The sequence below is a fragment of the Patagioenas fasciata genome, chromosome 15 (genome assembly GCF_037038585.1).
Source record: "Patagioenas fasciata isolate bPatFas1 chromosome 15, bPatFas1.hap1, whole genome shotgun sequence".
Lineage (NCBI taxonomy): Eukaryota > Metazoa > Chordata > Aves > Columbiformes > Columbidae > Patagioenas > Patagioenas fasciata.
The window spans coordinates 5,815,487-5,835,898 of record NC_092534.1 but is presented as its reverse complement, the minus strand read 5'-3'; the positions used below and the strand labels follow the sequence as shown (position 1 = coordinate 5,835,898).

The following is a 20,412-nucleotide window of genomic DNA, read 5'->3' as shown; positions in this document are numbered from 1 at the left end:
AGTATAACAACTGCCAATAGGGGAGCTGCATGGGAAATGTATCTTCTTTTACTGACGTTCAAAACTACAAGTAAACCACTGCTTTGTATTTAATAGCTACGGACCTGTATTTAAAGCCAGTAACTCAACAATACTTATGTAAAAACCTGTCCTTAGTGTTTTCACACCATGCCCTCCATCTTAGTATCCACAAACTGTGTGGTAGAGCATTAAACAGCAATAAGAAACATCTGTCATCCTTGTTTTCCTATCCACTCTTCACCTTTGTCCTCAGCAAAAAATTGAGTGTATAAAGCAAGCAAACTTGTGCAGGCAGAGGAGAGAACCTCAGGGAAATATGCTATCAGCAGAATCCTTCTGTAGGTCTTGCATTGTGTAATACACACGAAAAATAATTGTATCACCAGTACTATTAAATAACCACATTGGACTTGCAAAACAAGATGCATTTTCCCAGCTCACTGAGAGCCTGCAGCTTTTTGGAAATGAGCATACACCTCCTTTAAGGTATTCTGCATAAAATATTACAAAATATATTTGATATAAACAGATAATTCCTTTGCGTAAGGTATAAAGTTAAAATGGATCGCACTTTACATGATTCAGTGAACAAACCTGCATTCAGAGCTTATGGAATAACTAAACACCACTTTCTTAGTCAATTCTGCCACCTAGCTCATCTTGGGAAAGCTAGCCGTACTACAATCTACTCCTGAAAAGCAATTTTCATCTTATTTAGAATTGAAATCCACAAATAACCCACCCAGAATGCCCAAAGCACTTCATTAAACACAGGTAACATGGCATATTAAAAAGAAGAGTCATTTACACCAGGGTTATTAAAAGAAAGTTGCTGCGCATAGAAAACCTGTCACTTACAAATAAACTTTAATTCTGATTGATTCAACATACAGCAAACCATTTTGCTTCATTTAATCCCTTAACCACAGTTAATGTTTTAAAATATTCCAAGGGATTTTCATTTTCAAACTACGAAGGAAAATAAAAAGTCCTTATCCGCTCTACACCAAAATGCCTAATATTGGATCTTCGACAGTAATATTTTCATTTCTTAAGCAAACTGAAAACTACTCCTTTTTTTGGTCAATGCCTTTCAAGAGAACAAAATCTGTGCTGGAAGTAGACTTTTACATCCAAGTACATGCCAACATGCCATTTCATAAGCAAATATTGTCATATATAAAACACATATTCGCATTTTTAAACAAGCACATCCAAATTATGCCATAGGAAATTTTTCATGATGATTTGAACAAGTGCACATTTGAAATATATTTTAAAAAATGCTGAAAATACACAGGTTTGATTTGAAGTTCTCTGAGTATCTATGTTGAAAAGCTAGGTTAGCAAGTAAATCTCAAAACCATAAGGCTGCCAGTAGAAAGACACAAAATAATTTATATTTTTTTTTAAAGTAATGAATTCCAAAATACTTAGCTTTGTATTCTTCATGTATCTCAGAGATGCCAGAATATCTCCTATATTGGGTTATATTTTAATCAGGAGATGCCAGATTACTGTTTAGGAAAGGCTTGTGATGAGATTTTAGTAATATATAGAGTTGACACTATCTGCAGAGTTGATCTTTACATCTCCCATGCTCTTGGATTTTTTAAATTCTTACGTGAAGAATCTGATGCACAGCACTGACGATTTCTCTTGTTTATCTGGCCCCAGTCACATGTTCCATATTAACATCACAAAAAGATAAACAGCTGTCATGACCTTTGATGTTTTTGTATTTGTGTTGCAGCCAGTATACCAACATCTTTGCTTGTTCCTAGTAATGTAAAGTATTTACTGGAAACTACTAACCCTGTCACAGTGTAGGCATTTCTTTTAACATGCAGGTTAAATTTGGAGGTGTTTTCAGGTTATCTTTCCAAAGAATTACAGAGGTGAATGTATGGATTCCTGCTAAAGGAGAAAGAAAGATCCAAATTCCCTAGTATTATTATCTTAGAACCTCAAAATACTTCACAAAAACTGCAAAATACACTACAAAGAAATCAACTTACTCAAAATAAGAGATCTAAAGAATGTAGCCTGCGTGAGACCTGCAGTACAACTGAAAATGCACTGCCTGATCTGATTCCAAACCTAGACTTTTACAAAGCAATGTATGAACTCTAAGTATATGACAAACATATATCCCATATTCACCAGGATCACTAATGTCAGTAATTAAAAAAACATCACTGTTTATTTTCAGAAATAAAAAAATAGTAAGAGTAAATATACTAAGAAAGATACTACTCCTATCGTTTCACTTTTCAATCCCCACCATTTGACTTTTAGGATTAATAAAGAGAACATTTACAGAAGCAAAACTTCACTGAAGCTCCGTGAAGAACAGCAGAAATAGGAAGTTTGACACATGAAGGTGAGGTAGAAGTAAAGATTTCCAAAAAAACACATTTTCTCTTTCATTAGAGAAGTCATGCTCTCCTGCTTTCTACATTCTCTTCACTTCCCAGGGCTCATTCAAAAGCAAAAGTTGGGGACAGAAGCCAGCTGCAGCAGATACAGCTTTTTCCTGCATGTACCGTCATTGCTCCGTCATTTTCATTCTTTCAGCATTGAGACACAAGGAAAACTTCTAACACTTCCTACTTCTTTTTGCAACATAATTTCTGAACATTCCCCCTGTAACATTTTCTGTCCTCCTGCAATATTTTCTACTCTTAAATCTGACATACCCTTTTTTGTTTTGCTTTTATTCCCTCCTTGCTTTCTTTGCCATCCTGTCTGTCCTTTCCCCTCCTCCTTCCAAATGCCATATTATTGTTTTCCTTCAGTCTACAGCTTTCTCTACTCATTCAGTTTCTTCTCTATTTGCCTGTCATCCAGAGGTGGATCATTTTAAATGCTCCCTCAACCTTTGCTGCTTTCCAGACAGGCTGACAAGAAATCAGGATACTTGTATCTAAACCTGCCTCATAGCTTTCTGCAAATGATGCTGATAGGGATGGAACAGAAGGAGAGTTGAAAACACCTGACAGTGCTGGTTGCCAGAGATGTTTCACAATCGGACCCACGGAAGCGGGCTCCTGGAAGTCATACACATTCAGCAGGGCAGTGCTTTGAAGCTGTGGCTATTGCACAACTTCCTTCATTGCTCTCCATCTCTGAGCTCTCAACTACTTGTTCCCAAACACACCGGTCAAAGACCTGGCTTGTTTTATTTTGAAACCATGACAGTCTTCTTTACAGAAGAAAAACAAACAAACAAACAAAAAAACACAACAAAGAAAAAAAGAAGTTGCTTTGTTTTCAGGAAGGTGAAGGACTCATTATTTTCTTAATTTATTCTGTTTTTCCCTGCTTGGCCAGCAAGGGAGAGGTGTCTGATTTAATTTTAGAACCTGAAAGTAGCTCTGCTCAAAGGAACATCCACAGTTTGTTAAGGGGATAAACTGCAACAAGCAGGAGCGTAACTGTTACAATGACACAAACACATTTTTCTGCGGGAAGTCAAATGTTCAAGTTGCTGTTGATTCGTCTATTAATCTAAGTCAGGCAGCATGCTTATTCCTCTGTGGTAACAGTAAAAACAAGTAAAACAGAAGGTATGGAATGGAATATTTCTGTTGGCAGGGACCTATGACGATCATCAATAGAACTGCCTGACCAACTCAGGCTGATCCAAAGTTAAAACATGTTATTAAGGGCATTATCTTAAATCCGTAAAGTATCAGAAGCACTTTTGGACGCTGTTCTAGTTTTTAGCATCTTTTAAATTAATTGCCCAACCCAAACGCTACTCTAAAACATTACTAAAGAGAAAACTGAAGGCTTTATTTCATTTTAAAGGAATTTAATGTTGACATGGTCAAAGTTCTAAAATCAGAATTTAAGAGTCAAAAAACCAAATCACTACATCACTACTGAAATGACATATGAAATTCCAAGTTTTCATAATGAAGTTTTTCTGCATTTTAATATGGACTTGGCATTTTCTCTGACCATTAATAAACACCATTATATCAAAACTCTAGCCAGAAGTAATTTGCAGTTTGTAGACACAAATTGACTTTCTCCCAAATACTTTTACAAATCATTCCCAAGATGCTATTTCTGAAAGTACACATAGAGGATGTTATTATTACTGTTTCAACAATGTGCAACACTAATAATTCTACCGAATCTTTTATACATAAATGGCTCATAACTACTACAATGCAAAGATACCAGATACTGATGTATCAGATTAAGATTCACAGTAGCAATTAAACAGCTGCACTCTATAAATCTGTATGTACGCATATGTGTCTAAATATGAATTTTGTCTCACATTACATATACACTGTCTACCTACGTAGAGCATGCAATAAACAAAGGGCAGAGCATTTTTCCTTATTGTTTTTAAAAGCCTAGCACACATACAATTTTGTGTAACTATGTACACATGGGAATTTGAACATGGTTTGTAAAATTTAGAATATAACCTAGTATTCCACTCATCGTGAAAGAACAAGATCACACAGTCAACAGTCTGCACATATGGAACAATCAGTTCCAGTTTTCATGTAGGCTTTGAATAAAAACACATTTTCCCAGATAAAGCAGAAGAGCTCTCAGATATAAATTTTCTCCATACACACACATACACAAACCTCTGTCTCTCATCAGATTTTTACCTTCAACCAGGCAAGTGTATATCTACAATATCCCAAGCCTTCCAGTCAAACCTAGAGGGCTCATTTAGCAGAGCTGAACTCTCTGGTGAACAGAAGACTGAAGTTGCAAGATAGATACACACATACACGTTATAGTAAATGTCAGTGCCCTTGGGAAAACCTATCTAGCCTGTTAGCCTGTTCAAAGAAGTTACGCCTTTACAAGTTCACCACCCAAACCCAAACAAATTCAGCTTTGAAAACCATGGGACCTATTAACCTACTTAAATGAAAAGTCATCTCCTTTCTTCCCAGACAATATGTACATCACAAGACAGCAGCACAGCTTTAGCACTGGAAAATCAAGACAATGATCTGTCTACTCATATTGGCAGCAATGAATTTCAATACAGCTTATTCCTCAAACTGCACCATTTCCAGGTTTGCTCAGGCAAGTACTCTGCAGAAAATGCACCTTGTGGCTTTCCTTATTCTGATGGATCAGAATAAATTTGCATACTGAACTCTATGAAAAAAGCCCAACACAACCTACAAAACAGTTTCTGCATTTTATTCTTTAAACTGACTTTTCACAACGAATAACAGGAGTATCTATCTGATAAAATGGGTGTTAAAAAGCTAACAGAGTGTCTAGCTCCCCCACCTTCTGGGCCTTTGAAGCACAGTACTATAAAGACTGTGTACGATCAAGTGTTCTCTAATTACTCAATGCAGTACTATAACAAATTGATTTTGTACATAGCAGCATCCAACATTTATAGGGCAGAATTAACTCATCAAATTGGCCGCCACAGGTACAACATCTAAGGGAGATTTTCCAGCATTTTACAACAGTATGTTTCTAGCCAAAAGAGCTAGGCTGAGTTTCACCCTTTCCGTTATGACATATTCAAATAGGTGGCTGAGATGTAACAACTTTTTCCACCTGCTTTGGAAAGGAAAAAACAGTTATAGGAAATATCAGAACAAAATGCAAAGCACAAAAAACCTCTGTTCCTAGAGTAATTTTGATGCATTTTCTTCACTGGCGTACATATATAGAGAGTAATATTTCTGAAATACATAAACAAATATGTATCTACCCAGTTTCAACAAAAGAATTGGTTATTTTTAAGCCAAGATATCAGACATGGGGATAGCACAAAAAAGTAATTCATATGTATTGCCATATACAAAGTAATTACTTGCAAAACTAAGACTTAAATCTTACAATGAAGATTTTTAAAATAAATATCTATAAATTCCTGCATCTATGAATGCCTAAAGCATATTGCTGTACTTGGAGAAAAATAAAATAAAAATCTTAAATTATCCTCTGCAGAGCCCCATTTTGCCTAGGACAACCTATCCCAGTCGCATTGTTTTTGTAACGAACTCTTCCCAAACCGTTGTACTGGTCACATATTTAGTACACATACCTGATAGACAGCCCCATCTCTATTGATATGAACTACCTCCTTCCACAGATCTGCTGGAATAAAGCGAGGAAGAAAATGCTTGAAGAAACCAAGGGAGCTCTAAGATCCAGCTCTTAAACCCAGCTGTAGCCAGTCTCTACTAACTCAGAGCTACAGGTGCAAGGAATGTTCTCTGCATTCCTGGGCTGCAAGTTACTCATTTCAGCAACAGTTTTTAGTAAATCAGGATGAAGAGCTGTACCAAAACTTTGGCAAAAGTGCACAAAGCCCAAATACTCAACAGACGCACTATTTGACCAAATCATATCTTTTTGATGCACAACGAAAAACACTAAACTCCCTGACTTCCAGGTTACTATTCCAAAGCATACAAAATAAGAGTATTTCCTAAAATGACAAATTTTACTAGAGGCAAAACACTGTTTTTCCTGCATTGTTTCATTTTCATAGTTGCGAATTTGAAGTGCGAAAAAGATTGACAGGCCTCTAAGGCAGATGCTTAACATGTAAAATTTCAGTGTAAACAGCTGACATCAGGCTATGTCTTAAGCAACCAAATCTTGCTGGTAGTGTCAAACAGCTGCTATCAGTTTCACCTCAAATAACAACATCAGATTCAGTAACCAGCAGGTGCTCCCAGTTTCACCTCAAAGAATGGGATGGCACAACCACAGGGCTAGATTCCAAGTGTCTTATTATTTCTAATGAGGATAAATTAGGGTAGTACCATTTGAATTAATTAGCTGATAACTTTCTAGAAAATGCAACAGACAGTGATGGTCTGCAAAAACACTTAGCAACTGAGGCTCCTCACAAACGTTACATGTAATAGAAATGTTTTACTCTCACCACTTTTACCAACTGCAAAGTATTTCACATCAAATTCTTTTTCTGCTAGACCATAAAATGCTGTTATAAAATAAACATTAGAAATTCTTTATTGTTCACAACAATTTAAAAAAACCTAACCCAACTATATGCAATCTTTGAAATGTTCTTAAACACAACATATTCCTAAAGGTATTTCTAATAAGAGCGGAGCTAGAAACCTACTTTCTGGCTGTTAAAGTGATAGAGAACTGAGATCTGGTCAAGCCTGCTCAAATGACAAAAAGAGGTGCCCTGAAATGCTGCCATTTTCACAAATTAGTTCCGAAATGCACTCAATAAAAATTTGCGTTGTTTGATAGCTGGTTAATCTATCCTTGCTCAAATAGCATTACAGAGCTAACAACTCTCTGCTGTTCATTTGCAATAGAAAACCCTTCTGTTATGTCTCTGTGCCTACCAAACACTAAGCTGTATTTTTACTTTATTTTTTTTAAGAACGTAGAATTCATGCACCTAAATTCAATAACAAGATTCAAAAAGGCTAAAATTAACCTGTATCATTAGATGCAAACAATAAAAAAAGCATCATTATTCAGTATACAGACAGTAAAAATCCAGCCTCGGTAACACATATCATGAAATAATTGAAATATGTCTATTAAGCTATTTAATACACTAAAATTCAAGTTCATCTAATTTTTTCTTTAAGTCAAAATAAGCAGTCATTTCATCACTGACAAAAAGCTATTCTCATTTTGTAAACATCTATAGATTCAAAAGCAGGGTAACATTTTTGACACCTGAGAGAGCACTGAAAATTTTTAAGCAAAAGCCCAGGAGTTTGAGCCATTTTGCTTTTGCTACTTTTTGTCACTTCCTTCCAGATTACAGCTGCGTTTCGGAGTGTCCCTCTGCTCAGATTTAACATTATCGATGCCACTGCAGGGCAGTTCAAACACAGCGCCCTCACCGTGCCAACCTGCTCACTGTAGGGCGGATTTCTCCATTCACAGCTTCCCGCGTGGATACTACCAGGGTCTGTTTCAGAGTTATATTTGTAAACACTCCCGCGTTTGTACACTTCTGTGTGCCTGTGAGCGGAGGAGCCGCGGAAACTCACCCCCCTCGGTGTCCGGGCGGCCCCGCCTGAAGCGGCTGCGGCCGAAGGTTCTGGAGCGGGCGGGGCCGCGCGTGCGGGCGGCTCGAGCGGCAGCGCCTCAGATGGAGCCACGGACCCCACAGGTACCTGTTAATGATTTCCCTATTTTATCCGTTTTGCCAAAGAACTGCGAGTTCTCTGCGTTTCAAGCGCTATCCCGTTCTGGTTTTAGCCAAATATCTAAGAGAGTGAAAGTCTTTGTAACTCCGGGTTTGCTCATCTTGTGAAAAGACAAAGGAATTCCTGATCAAGTTCCATCACAGTTGCTTTCTAAGATGAAGCAGTTCGGACTGAGGTATTTTGTAATCTTGAGATACCAGTTTAAACATGTTACTTTCATCTATAGAGACTGAAGGATTACACTTTGTGGTGTCCCCTACTTATATTTCATGCAAGCTTTGAAAATTATAAAACAAAGCTGAATGACGTTGACTTGAATAACGGGGTAGAAAGTGGTCTAAGCTTAAGGGGGGATGTGGGATCTGACATCTTAAATGCTACCAAATTTCAGTTAAAATAGATTAAATGTAATCTCTTCCATTGGTATTTCACTAAGACAAGATTGTTGAGGGAGCTTTTGGGTGAGTCCATCTTTCAGAGAACATAAATATCTGTGCTTAAAATACATGTGTTAAAAGAACAAAAAAGTATTTAAGAAGGTTTAACACAATATATGGTTAAGTGTGAGCATGGATTCCTTCACACAACTATTTCTTCCAAGTAGAAAGCTGTTTTAAAGATACACATCCTTCATGAAAAAACATACATAGTCAATTTTTGTTCTTATTCTAGATCAGGTGCATGACATTAATGGTAAGATGTGGAATTCCTTTGATCCAGCTCCCACAAGTTTCCATCTGATCTCCTTGTGGCACAAGTGCTGCAGATCCCTGCCATTTCAGTTCATTCACATTCAGCATGATTTACCACCCCTAACAAAAATGCAGTGTACAAGTACTTTGAAAGAAAATGCTGTCTAGCAGTTTGCATAAAACTTCTGTTGACTCCATAGAAACACCATATTATAACAACATTGTGCATGGGATACAACCTTCTGTTTATCCTGAATTCATTTCAAATTGAAATGTTATCTTGTGTTACTCATGTTTTCAGTGATAGAGTTTGTCCTATGAATGTATTTAATAACAGAGCATGTGGTTCAGCTGCCCATTTCGGGAGCCCAGCCCACTTCAGAGGAGACTGTCACATTGTACACATGCATGAGGAAAAGGTTTTCAACATAAAAGACTACTGCTGAAAAGATGATCAGATGACTTTCTTTGCATTAGCCTACACTGATGAGAATAATACTGGCCATGTCATTTCAGTTATATGTTCTTAATGACACTGAAGCCTCTGAATATTTAGTGTATAATCAGTTATAAAAATACTTAATGCAAATGCTTGCTTTTAATTTCTCTGTATTTAGAACACTCTTGCAGCCAGGGATAAAGAAGCTGTATTGTTGTATGACCTAATGCACACGTAGTTTGCCAGAATAATATACTCTGTGCTTCTAGCATAAACACAGTATGTATTTTTGAACTATGAACTAAATGACAATAACACCTAGATTTTTCTGCTGTTTCTAAAGGTCAGGACATGGACTTTGGAGAAAAGATGCTTGTGTGATAAAATATGTTAATATGCATTTTATTTTGGGGGATTAGTGACTTTCACCAGAATGCCAGCAGGCTGTTTTTCTTCTTGTACAGCTTTGAATTGGAAATCACATTCAATATTCTGAGAAATCATTCTGAAAAACTGACTCCACATATGTTTATATGTGTATATCACCTAATACATACGTATTTTTCACTCTACATGTTTTTTCTTGTTAAACATAACTGCTTGCTGTTCAAATTATCTTTCCACAGTAGTAGGTATTTTATATACTTATTAGCACTCACCAACGTAGCTGGAATAAATATGGAATGCATTTCAGATCCACGAACCTGGTTCTTGACTCCATTCTTCATTTATCACAAGTGAGTAAATATACCCTGGTGTGTTGTAGAAATGAACTGGTCTTAGATGTAAAGGTTGTGCATATCAGCAATACAAGATTTGATTCCTTTATCTTTCTGCCTTATCTCTTTTTATGCAATACTTTGCTTCATGGCTTCATTGGTGTTTGGGGAAATCACCTACAGATATTGCCTAGATAGAATCTGTGAGATTATGGGCTACCAAGTAGCATTGCTCTCCATGACAAGTTCAGTGCCTCAGTGTTCAAGGTTATTGACTCCTGTTCTGTGACCAAATCAGATTCTCTCCCTCTTTGCCTGTAAGGTTCTGGAAGGTAGATTATTTGAAACAAATTAAATGGGTTGATATGGCAAGATGTGGAATCTGTTTATGTTTGATGGCTTGTATTTTTTATGTTAAGCATATAGCTGCATCACTACTTTCCATAAATCTTTCCAGACCAAAACAGAAGCATGATGATGTTCTTTAGTAATTCTGAAGATAATGATGTTTTTGCTAGTAAGCATCAATATGCTTAGAATAAGAGAGATGGCGTAGTTCTATAATGCAGTTGATTGGCTAGTAACTCATTCTTAATTTTAGGCTTATTAACTTGATGTTAAAAAATATTTGACAATAAAGGTTTAATTATGAAATCCAAAAAGACACCACAGTATCTCCCTTTTTGATCTGAAAGCTCCCTGTATAGCAAGCTCATAGTACCAGAAATACATAGCATTTCTAAGAGCTCCTGAATGTTCTTCATCTGGCCAGTCTGCTAGTAAAAACAGATAGATGGCACCTTCCAGAAATGCACTGCTAAACATAATATACAAGCAGTTGTACTAGGTTGTATCAAAGGTCTGTCTGTCCCAAGAGTCTGTCTCCAGAGTTGTCTGAAAGTTGGAAAGTCTGGAGAAAGAGAAATAAGGCAACCATATAATGGTACTTCCCTGCTACGCTCTTTTACCTCCACCAAACTGTGTCAAGCACTTATGCTTAAAAAGTCCATTATGAATTTATTTGTCATGTTCATCAAATTGATTTTGAAAGATGTAAGTTTTTGATATCCAGAATATTCTATGACAATGAATTAAAGTATGCTGTGTACCTTTTTTATGAACTTTCTTATTGTAAATTACAAACCTTGTCTCCTGCCTCCCAAAAGAAGACCTGTAGGCTATTCTGCATGACCTATTAAAGAGGAGACATCTTAAGGCAACAGTGTAAGCCAGAAAGATAACAAAACGGTCTCTAGATTACTGTCTTGGAACCCAGTGGCTATACCTTGAAAAAGATGAGCACTGCTCATAGTTTTTAAAGACTACATAAAGGCTTCTCTCCTCGAGAGCAGATTCTTAGCTCTGGGTTGACCACAGAGATTAAGTGCTCCAAAATAATTTTTAAGCTACAGGAGCAGAACTTGAGACACCCTTTATATATACTGTTATTAAACACAGCTCAAGCAAAGTGTGGAGGAATAGATTGTTGTAATTTCCACGGTATTTCTAATTAGAAGATGTGTTCATGTGTAACAGTTTGGAGGAAAAGGAGGGTCAGAGAGGAGAGAAGTATTGAAAAAGCTAAGGGCTGTGTAGGAGTACCTGAATGTTTTATCCCTTTTTAGTGAATATGTAATTGCAGTTATTGAATTTCCACTAGTGTTATTGAAACTAGTGCTATTGAGTTGCCATGGAGTGGAAAGAAGCCACACACCATTTCTGATTCTATTCTGAAAGCCTTTTACTTTCCTGTTGCCAGTTTCACATCTAGTAGATTATTACAAATATTTGCTTTTGTTAATTAAAACCAAATCTAGCATTCAAAAATGCGAGACTTAAATCTATTTGATTTAGTTTATATAGACCTTTTAAAACAGGACTATATAAATGTAATTTTAGGACTGTATAAATAGTCCTAAAAACACATTTAGCCCTTTGAAGGCAACCATGAGGCTTATGTGGCTCCTGGTGACAACGAGTTTGACATCCCTGCTTTAGACATTTAAAAAATGTAGACATGGACAAGTGAATAATCTTACAGCTATTTCATCACTGCAGTGATGTGATCACTTAGTTCAACAACCCCGTGCTACTAAATTGCTCAATCCAAAGAGAGCGTAAATCAATAAGTCAAAAGAATTACTTCAATTATATCACTTCAGTTATACTGCCAGTGAGACAACTTTTCTCCACAGGGTTATATTGTGCACTTCAGATGTGTATCTATAAATATGGTAATAGATAAGAAGAATTAAAATTAGATGTTTCTATAGCATTCCTGCTTCAAAAGTCTTTTGCTACTTCATCACAATAGCTCATCAGTGAGCATTTAATGACTTTGGTGTACATTTCATTTCCCTTCTTGTTAGTTAACCTTGGGACACTGTTATGTGTATTCATACATTAGTTTGATTACTGACTTACACATGATAAAGATTTTACTGGATTTCTTTTTTCACGTCATTGTGAGGTCATTTTTTTACAATGCTGGTTGCCTATTGTAGTGAAAATCTAGAAACTGGAATCAATACAAAATTGCTCGTTCTTAGTCTTGATGACTTTGACTGAAACTTTTATAACAGCACAAAAGACCCTGGCCCAAAGTAAAGACAGAATTGGTTTAAAAATACCAGAATTGGTTTAAAAATACCAGAATTGGTTTATAAATAAATAAATAAATAAATAAAATAAAAACCTGCAGACACTAGATTCAAAACCCAGGAACTGCAGACCTTAATTTCCATTCAAAACACGAGTTACCATGTTAAGTGGGAAAAGAATAATTCTGTAAGACAAGCATATGAACATAATAGTATGTTACATCTTCTAGCATTCACAGAATGCTTTCTATTTTCATACTTTTTTTTTCCATTCCCATTTTTAGGTATTTATGTCCACTGCTGGTCAGTAGAAACAACTATTAGCTGTTGATATGTTTCAGAACTATATGCACCACTGGTCTAAAAATGCGTATTAATTAGTAGAGGGGAGATTTAGTGATCTTTTATCCAACATAAATCGAGCTAGCACTGAGCATCTAACATACAAATTATTCTTACCTCCAAGCTTGCTTGCTCAGTTGTCTAACACACAGGGAATCCAAGTAACATGGATGACCTGGAGTGGCTCCCACACTCTAAGAGGTCTGTAGACAGGCTTTGATAGATTTCATACCAGTCGCTACAGACACTTTTCCCTTCAGTTTTTTGCCCATGCCATTACTGAAGTGTACCACCCCTGCTGTGGGCTGCGGCAGAACTGAACTTGCCCCGGTCACTGTTGGACCACACTAATAGCCTAGCATTTTAAATTCAACAGCCATAATTTCTGTTTGAATTAATATGCCAGATTGTGAACGTTGGTAGTTAACAAGTCAGCCTGTGTGCTTTTTTGTCACCTTTAGTAGTAACCTCATGCTCTGGGATGGCAGGCAGCAGAAGCAATAATCTTTTTGGCCCAGTGTATTAGCTTGTTGCATTTCTAAACATGAGGCAAATAATACGCCTGATGCTGAAAATATAAGTTTCACTTATCTGTCCTTTTGTCAGTGTAAGACTGGATTTCTGAATGATTTCAAAAGAAAAAAACAAAAGCAGCTTAACATAATACAGGATTCATGTGTCATCTCTTAACCAGTATTTTCCACAAGTTGATGAAAACACAATTTTACTTGCTAATTAAAATTCAGTAGCCTGCACATCATTCAGTTAATTGAGACCAAACCAGAGGTTACAGACATCTACTCTCTTATCCATACATATTCAATACGTATCCATGCTCTGGCACTAAGAATTCTAGAACTGAAAGGCTGATGCTACTACAAGCAACTTCTTAAAAATACTGACCCTTCTTCCTAATGGATATGTAATAGTGCAATAAATAATAATAACAACAGGTAAATTACCTAGTGATAAATCTCTAGTCTTAAGAAAGAACAAACCTTTATCATTTAAACTTCAAAAGACATCTACATCATAATTACCACTCTAACATTGGCCTATTTTATTATTCACTGTTTTTTTTGTTTAAGTTGCATATGGAATCATCCTGAGAGAAAGATGCTAGAGAAGAAATATATTTTTTAATCTGTTTACCTGGCACTTTTGACAGCCCATGGTATATAAGTGAGTTTTACTGCTTCACCTGTGCAATGAGTCAGTCTGTTTCTGTAGCTATATTCAGTTACTTTTGTTTGGATATGAAGATGTAAATCTACTAGCAGCAAGGTATCATATTTAGCATGTCTTACCAGGACAAGAGAACAAAAAAATTGTATAAACCATCATTTATTACTGAATTAAACCCTCTAAATTTAGGAGCAAATGGAAAGGTCACAGTTCACAGACATTAAAATAACAGAGTAAACCTGGAATTTATTAAATGTCAGTGGCTCAATGTTGCATTAATCATGTGTTGAATTATACTAGCTTTACAGTCCTACTGAAGATACTGTTTCAGAAGTGTATAAGTCTGTCTGCATAGTCGAAATCACAGTCACTGCATACTTCAGTGCCTACTTAATTGTAATCAAGTTCAGCGAGTATGAGTTTCAGGACTTGCCTGGAGAAAATTGATGCTCCAAAGCAAGAATATTGTACTGGCAGATAATTACAGAAGACAATAAAAAAAGGTAAGCTTAGAGAAAGAAAAACAATAAAAGACACCGATATATCCTCTGCATTAATCTGGAATTAGCTATTGAAATGTTTCCTTATCTGTGAGTAGATGACAACACGAGTTTCATAAAAAGTTTTCCCTACCCAGATCAGACATGAGTGTAAGCCACACACTTGAGGGGAACAAAGTAGTTCCTTTTTCTCGGTTGGTATATATTCTAAACTTTTGCAATAAATTGTACTAATATCAAAATGCATCACAGAAGTACATTACATTCATCCTAGATTTCCACTATGGATAGCTCTGTAGGCAATGAATTGTGAAAGATTTACACCTGAAGGCTGTCAGTGCTAAGGATATACTCTTCACACACAGTAGTACATCCTGTTATATATGAGGTCACATGGATGTTTTGTATACATTATATCTAGCGAGGGCAGTAGCCAAGGAAGCCCGGAATTTTTAACGTTTTGACAAACTGTAATTCAACCGGATATTGCAGTCCTGTGCTTAATTTTACCCCACAAGACAAATGTTATCACAAATAAGGTTACCAAAATCCAGGAGCCTGAATATGATTTTTGGCTCTGCGGAGTTGTTTCAGCAGAAATAGTGACTAAAGCTGAGGAAGTATGCTGGGAAAAGTACAGAAGAACATCAGAGCCTTTTATCTCAAGGAATTACAGATGCAATGTCTACCTTGTTTTCTATTTCCTCTCTTTTTTAAAGTACCCAAACAGTCAAACGGTCCAGTTTTTTCACTCTTTTCCCTCAGCACACGGTATATTACAGAGCATACAATAACTGATTTTTTTTGGACTAACTAGTAGATTTCTCTGTAGAGTTTCTCAGAATAAATTAAACCAAATCTCAGAGGTTTCTTCTAGGATAAAAATTTTCAGCTCTCCTCTCAGAGCAAAGCAGTTGCATTCATGATAGTATTGCAGTAAATAGGAAAGACTAGGTCCTAGATTTCTGTACAAGAATAAAATATCTAAGAATGCTACGGAGCTAGTGCTGTAGGTCTTGGTGGAAACTGCAGGGCAGTAGCAGCCCTCTGACTTGCATCTACTCAGTTGTCGTGCTAATGAACATAGTCAGCATTGCTCACACCACAAACCAGCTGGCTCCCAAATGCTGACAAAGGAGACTACTGCAATTAAGTCTGTGATTTAGTGGTCTTCCTATCGCTATTCACTGATAAATCTGAAATTATACCTATCTACGTAACAAACCAAAAAAAACCCCCAGAAGTTACTCTCTGAAGTATTTTTCCCTGTGTACATCATCAGTACTCCAGTGCTTTCTGTTGCAGAACAATGAGAGAAGTTCCTTACTCATAATCTCATTCTTCCCATTAACTCTTTTTAAAGAATGAGCTGCCTTTCATCCTAGCTACTTCTATAATATTGGCCAATTTTTTAAATACAGTATCATTACCCTGACTAGGTCACATACTAGTGTTTCACCGCTGTAAAAAAAAAATATAAAAATAAAAGGTTTGGGGTTTATTGCAGAAAAAAAAATCCTTTGCTAATTCCACAGAGCAGATTTGTTTAAACTGTAGACAGAAGTAGGTGATAAGAAGTAAACATTCTGAAAAAGGTTTTGAAGCCTCCAGAAGAGTTTTACTGGCATGTCTCCAGTGAACATATTAGGAAGTGATGCTCATCAGTGCTTCTAAGGAAGGGAGTAAACAGGTGATGAGCCCCAAAAAGTGACTAATGTAGAATGTAGGTGAAAGAAATAAAAAAAGTTGGTTTTGTGTTGCGTTAAAGAAAATGCATCCATCACAAAAGGAGAAGGAAATAGGCCAAGATGATTGGTGTATGGGTATTAATTGCCACCCTGATTTAAGGTGTTTCCCAAAATGCTAACAGTGCTCAGGCTGTGCTCCTCAGCCAGCTGACCTTATAAAACATAACTGCGTGCACAGGGGCATGAACAACAGTGTCTAAGGCACTTCTTAACGTTTAACATTAATATTATAAGGCTCCTGCCAGCCTTCTGCAAGGATGGACCCAGGGCAGACATTTAGAGAGACAGGTAGTGCCTAGAGTTGAAGTCATTTCACTTGCTGATTATTTCATTGATGGTATTTTTTCCTCTTGCACAAAATTTCAAGCAATTCAGCCCTGACACATTTTAAAAAATGCAATAGTGGAGAGAACCATCACTCTCTGTGGGTGTCCTTCCCTTGCCCACCTGTCACAATCATCAAATGAACATGAACTTCAAGAAATAATAAAAATAACAAATATGTTTAATTGTTGTGAACAGAAACAAATTTTCTGACCCATTAAAAGATACCACTTGTCTGTTTCCTATTGACAGTAGTCTCCTTGTGTAAGTAGGGAGGCTGATTTTTAGTTTGTTTCCAAAAGACTAAAAACCTCTATGTCTTTTAAGCGTGTAGGTGTATATATTATATATAAACATATATAGGTGTACATGCACAAAACTATCTCCATTATCATATACTTAGATACATATATCATACCTGATTGTATTCTCTAGTTTCTCCTGCAGCCCTGTATATCATAGTAGGTATAAGTACTTTTCAATAAGCCTCTGCAACTATGTTGCATGAAAGAGGCCCTGATTAATTTCTTCCCTAATACGATTTTGCTTGGTGTGTAGTAGGAAAAGTTGTCACCTCAGGTTGGTACTTTGTGACATACTGACAACTAGTGGTGTCCAGTCTTAAAATGTACTCATTATGGGGGGACATGGACTATTTTTTACAAATTCTTTCCTTTTTCTTTGTTTCTTTCCTTCTTTCCTTTTCTTTAGTTTCTTTAAATTAAATCCAGGCAATTTCATGTTTATAAATGTCCTATAAATTTACTTATCTAGTTCGCAAAGGAACTATCAAACTGGACCAAGCCATTGATTTATGGTTCATCTGATACTACCCCTTAATTTCAACAGCAATCTTTACTTGGTGTTCCTTAGAAACATGCAAGAAACCCTTTTCCATTTCCTGTGAGGAAAATAAAAATCTTCTATATCCACAAAAGTGCACTGTTAAGTGTTTTGGAATATGTGTATTAATGTAATCATAATTCAAGCCATCTTACTTAGGCTTCTTTTAAGACTGGATGGCCACAGCAAGTATGTAAACATTCAGCTTGTTCTCAAATGTTGCTATTTCGACTTCATTGAGTCTTTTTGCCTTTCACAAAATGCGATGCCCACTGTGAGACAGCCCACAGCTGCTAGGTGGAAGTGTCATTAGAAAGACAACTCAAATGGCCTCATTAATAGTATACTAATAAACTAGTGTATTTCTCACTAATCTATGTTTTTAAAGTAGTCAAGGCTAAAAACAACATCCATATAATCAGGATGTGTGAAAGACTCCATGTGATGAAAAAATACTCTGCATTAGCTAGGAAACATCTGTTGGTTCAAACTACGATAGTCAAAGCAATGGCACTGCCTTTCAAAGCCATTTAATTGTAAATATCCAGTAATCCTGAAGAAAATACCAGTTTCTGAAAAGGTGGACACAATTCCATCCTATTTGAAATTTACTAACAATGGCATCATAATTCAGTTGGAAAAACATACTTTACTGTTTGCCAAAATGTAATTGACTGGACATTTTTCAGAAGGCTTTCAGCACTACGCAGATTGTTTAAACTAGCATGCCTGACACAAATACAAAGTAACTATCAACTATAGCTGAACCTCCTTCTGAAGTCTTCTAATGTTATCTAGAAACAAAAATAAAGACAAATAAAAGATCAGACCTCCCAGATTTTCATGAGACAGAACCATGACAAACATGTAGGCATGAGGAATGTTAATGGTTATTGTGCATCTGTTGCACAATAACCCTCATAACAAGCTGACTTTGCAATGGCTATGAAATAAACCTGTGAACACAGAGTAGCCATCTTCGCAGCCTGGCGGAAAAATCTGGACAAATGGCCAAATTCCTCTTTCACCAGTGAGACAAAATTACTATGCAGAAAAATACGTGTCTAGTGAAATTAGAAGACATGCCACAAAATGCACTTAATTACTGAAGTGGAAAATTCAGTAGTGCCTTTTTGTATCTAAAAGCTGAAGTAACACTGATTTAAGATTGTTTCCTACAAAGCAGAAACGATTGCTGCTGTTATGAAAATCAGACGTGAAAACAGTGCTTTCTGTAGCCACGCTGCATCTTCTAGTGTTCAAAACCGTTAATACTGATTAATGAGCTAACTGGCAGGCAATGAAAAGCTAATACTCACTGAGTTTTCTAGCTTTGAAAATGGAGGTAGCAACTAACATGCATCTCACCAAAATGTCTATAGTATAGCCAAGGTTCCCATGTTTATACCTGTAAGTGCAGAATTACTCAAGTCTCGAACAGATGGAGGTTCTTATATCTGGTATCTGGTGATCCTTACAGAACTATTGGCTGAAAACTCCTGATGAAACCCAGACAGACATCTGGATGTAGAGATGCCCCAGTACCTTTCTGCAGCGGTGACATGTCTCTAGGGCTCTCAGTAGGATGCTATCCAACTAAGGATCTGCTCTTGGAAAATAATCCCATACAATTTTAAGGCAATCTCATATCAAGTATTTGTGCTACACAGCAAAAATTTTAATGTCATATATATGGGTATTTAAATCTGTATCATGAAAAGCTGATCATAAAAATTCTAACAGAAAATAATTGATCTTTAAAGGTCTCACTGACCTAAAATAAAATGAGTAAGAAATATGGAATGTTTTAAGCACTAGACATGGAAATGTTACTGTTTTCCTTTTACAGCTACAAACCACTGAACTTCAGTTACCTCCTAGGTTTCAGAAGAAAAACAGGTGTGTATTTTATTCATATCTAATCTAGGTTTATTTTGTCTTCTCTCAATTTGCCATGAATTAATGATGCTTTCCCATTAACATCTACTTGATTATCAATCAGACAGAAAAGCAACTAGATACTATTTGGCCAGTAAAAGATACTAAGAAGGCACTTAAGTAAATACTAGGATACATATAAATAGGTGCTGCATTTTTTAATTGAGCATAGCTCTAAACCAGAGTTTCCTACAAATGTAAGTAATTTCATTATCTTTTATTCTAAAATGCAACAATACATTATACGTTAATATCGAGATGAACAGCTATACATTCTAGGGATCAATGAAATTGCTAGGTCTGTAAATCACTATTCAGCCACAAATAATTACGAAAATTTATTCAGATTAGCACAGGTTGGAAAAGAAATACTTGCCTGTCCTCAAAGAGGGGCTAAAGAAAATGTTTAGCTAATCAGAACTAATTTTCAGGATGTGCACATATAGTTTATTAGGAACAAAAATAAGTCAAAACAAGTAAAAGAGTTAAAGATCTAAATTTTTGTAATTTGAATGAACATAGGTGACTAGTAATAAAGAACAGAAAATATAGGCTTCCTTTTATTCAGTTTTGAAATACCTGCAAAGGGCAACCTAAAACTGAAAAATGGAGTAAGTGCAATGAGGCCTTTAGAATAATTATGTGTTGTTAATTGAAGAATGTTAATCATGTCATATTAGGAGGAAGACGGGGTTAAATTGGTAAAATTTCAATTCACTTAGGTCTTATCTCTTGTTGGAATGAACCAGATGATTAATCCTTAATATTCTTCAGGGATACAGAGAACATCAGCAATTAAATTAACAACTACAAAGTTTATGCTCAGAGATTCAAAAATGAAAGACAGAAACACTTTAATTTTTCACAAGTTGTTACCTTAATTATCTTCTTAT

General features: G+C 36.1%; 1 protein-coding gene and 1 long non-coding RNA gene across 29 annotated transcripts in view; one reads left to right on the top strand and one right to left on the bottom strand.

Moving 5' to 3' along the window:
• The window catches only part of RBFOX1 (RNA binding fox-1 homolog 1), a 1,107,892-nt gene that overhangs the window by 310,839 nt on the left and 776,641 nt on the right, over nt 1–20,412 (bottom strand). The window lies entirely within an intron of this gene.
• LOC139829173 (uncharacterized) lies at nt 8,078–19,539 on the top strand. Its single transcript, XR_011741524.1, has 3 exons — nt 8,078–8,152; nt 10,015–10,057; nt 19,431–19,539. It is a non-coding gene; the product is annotated as an uncharacterized lncRNA (long non-coding RNA).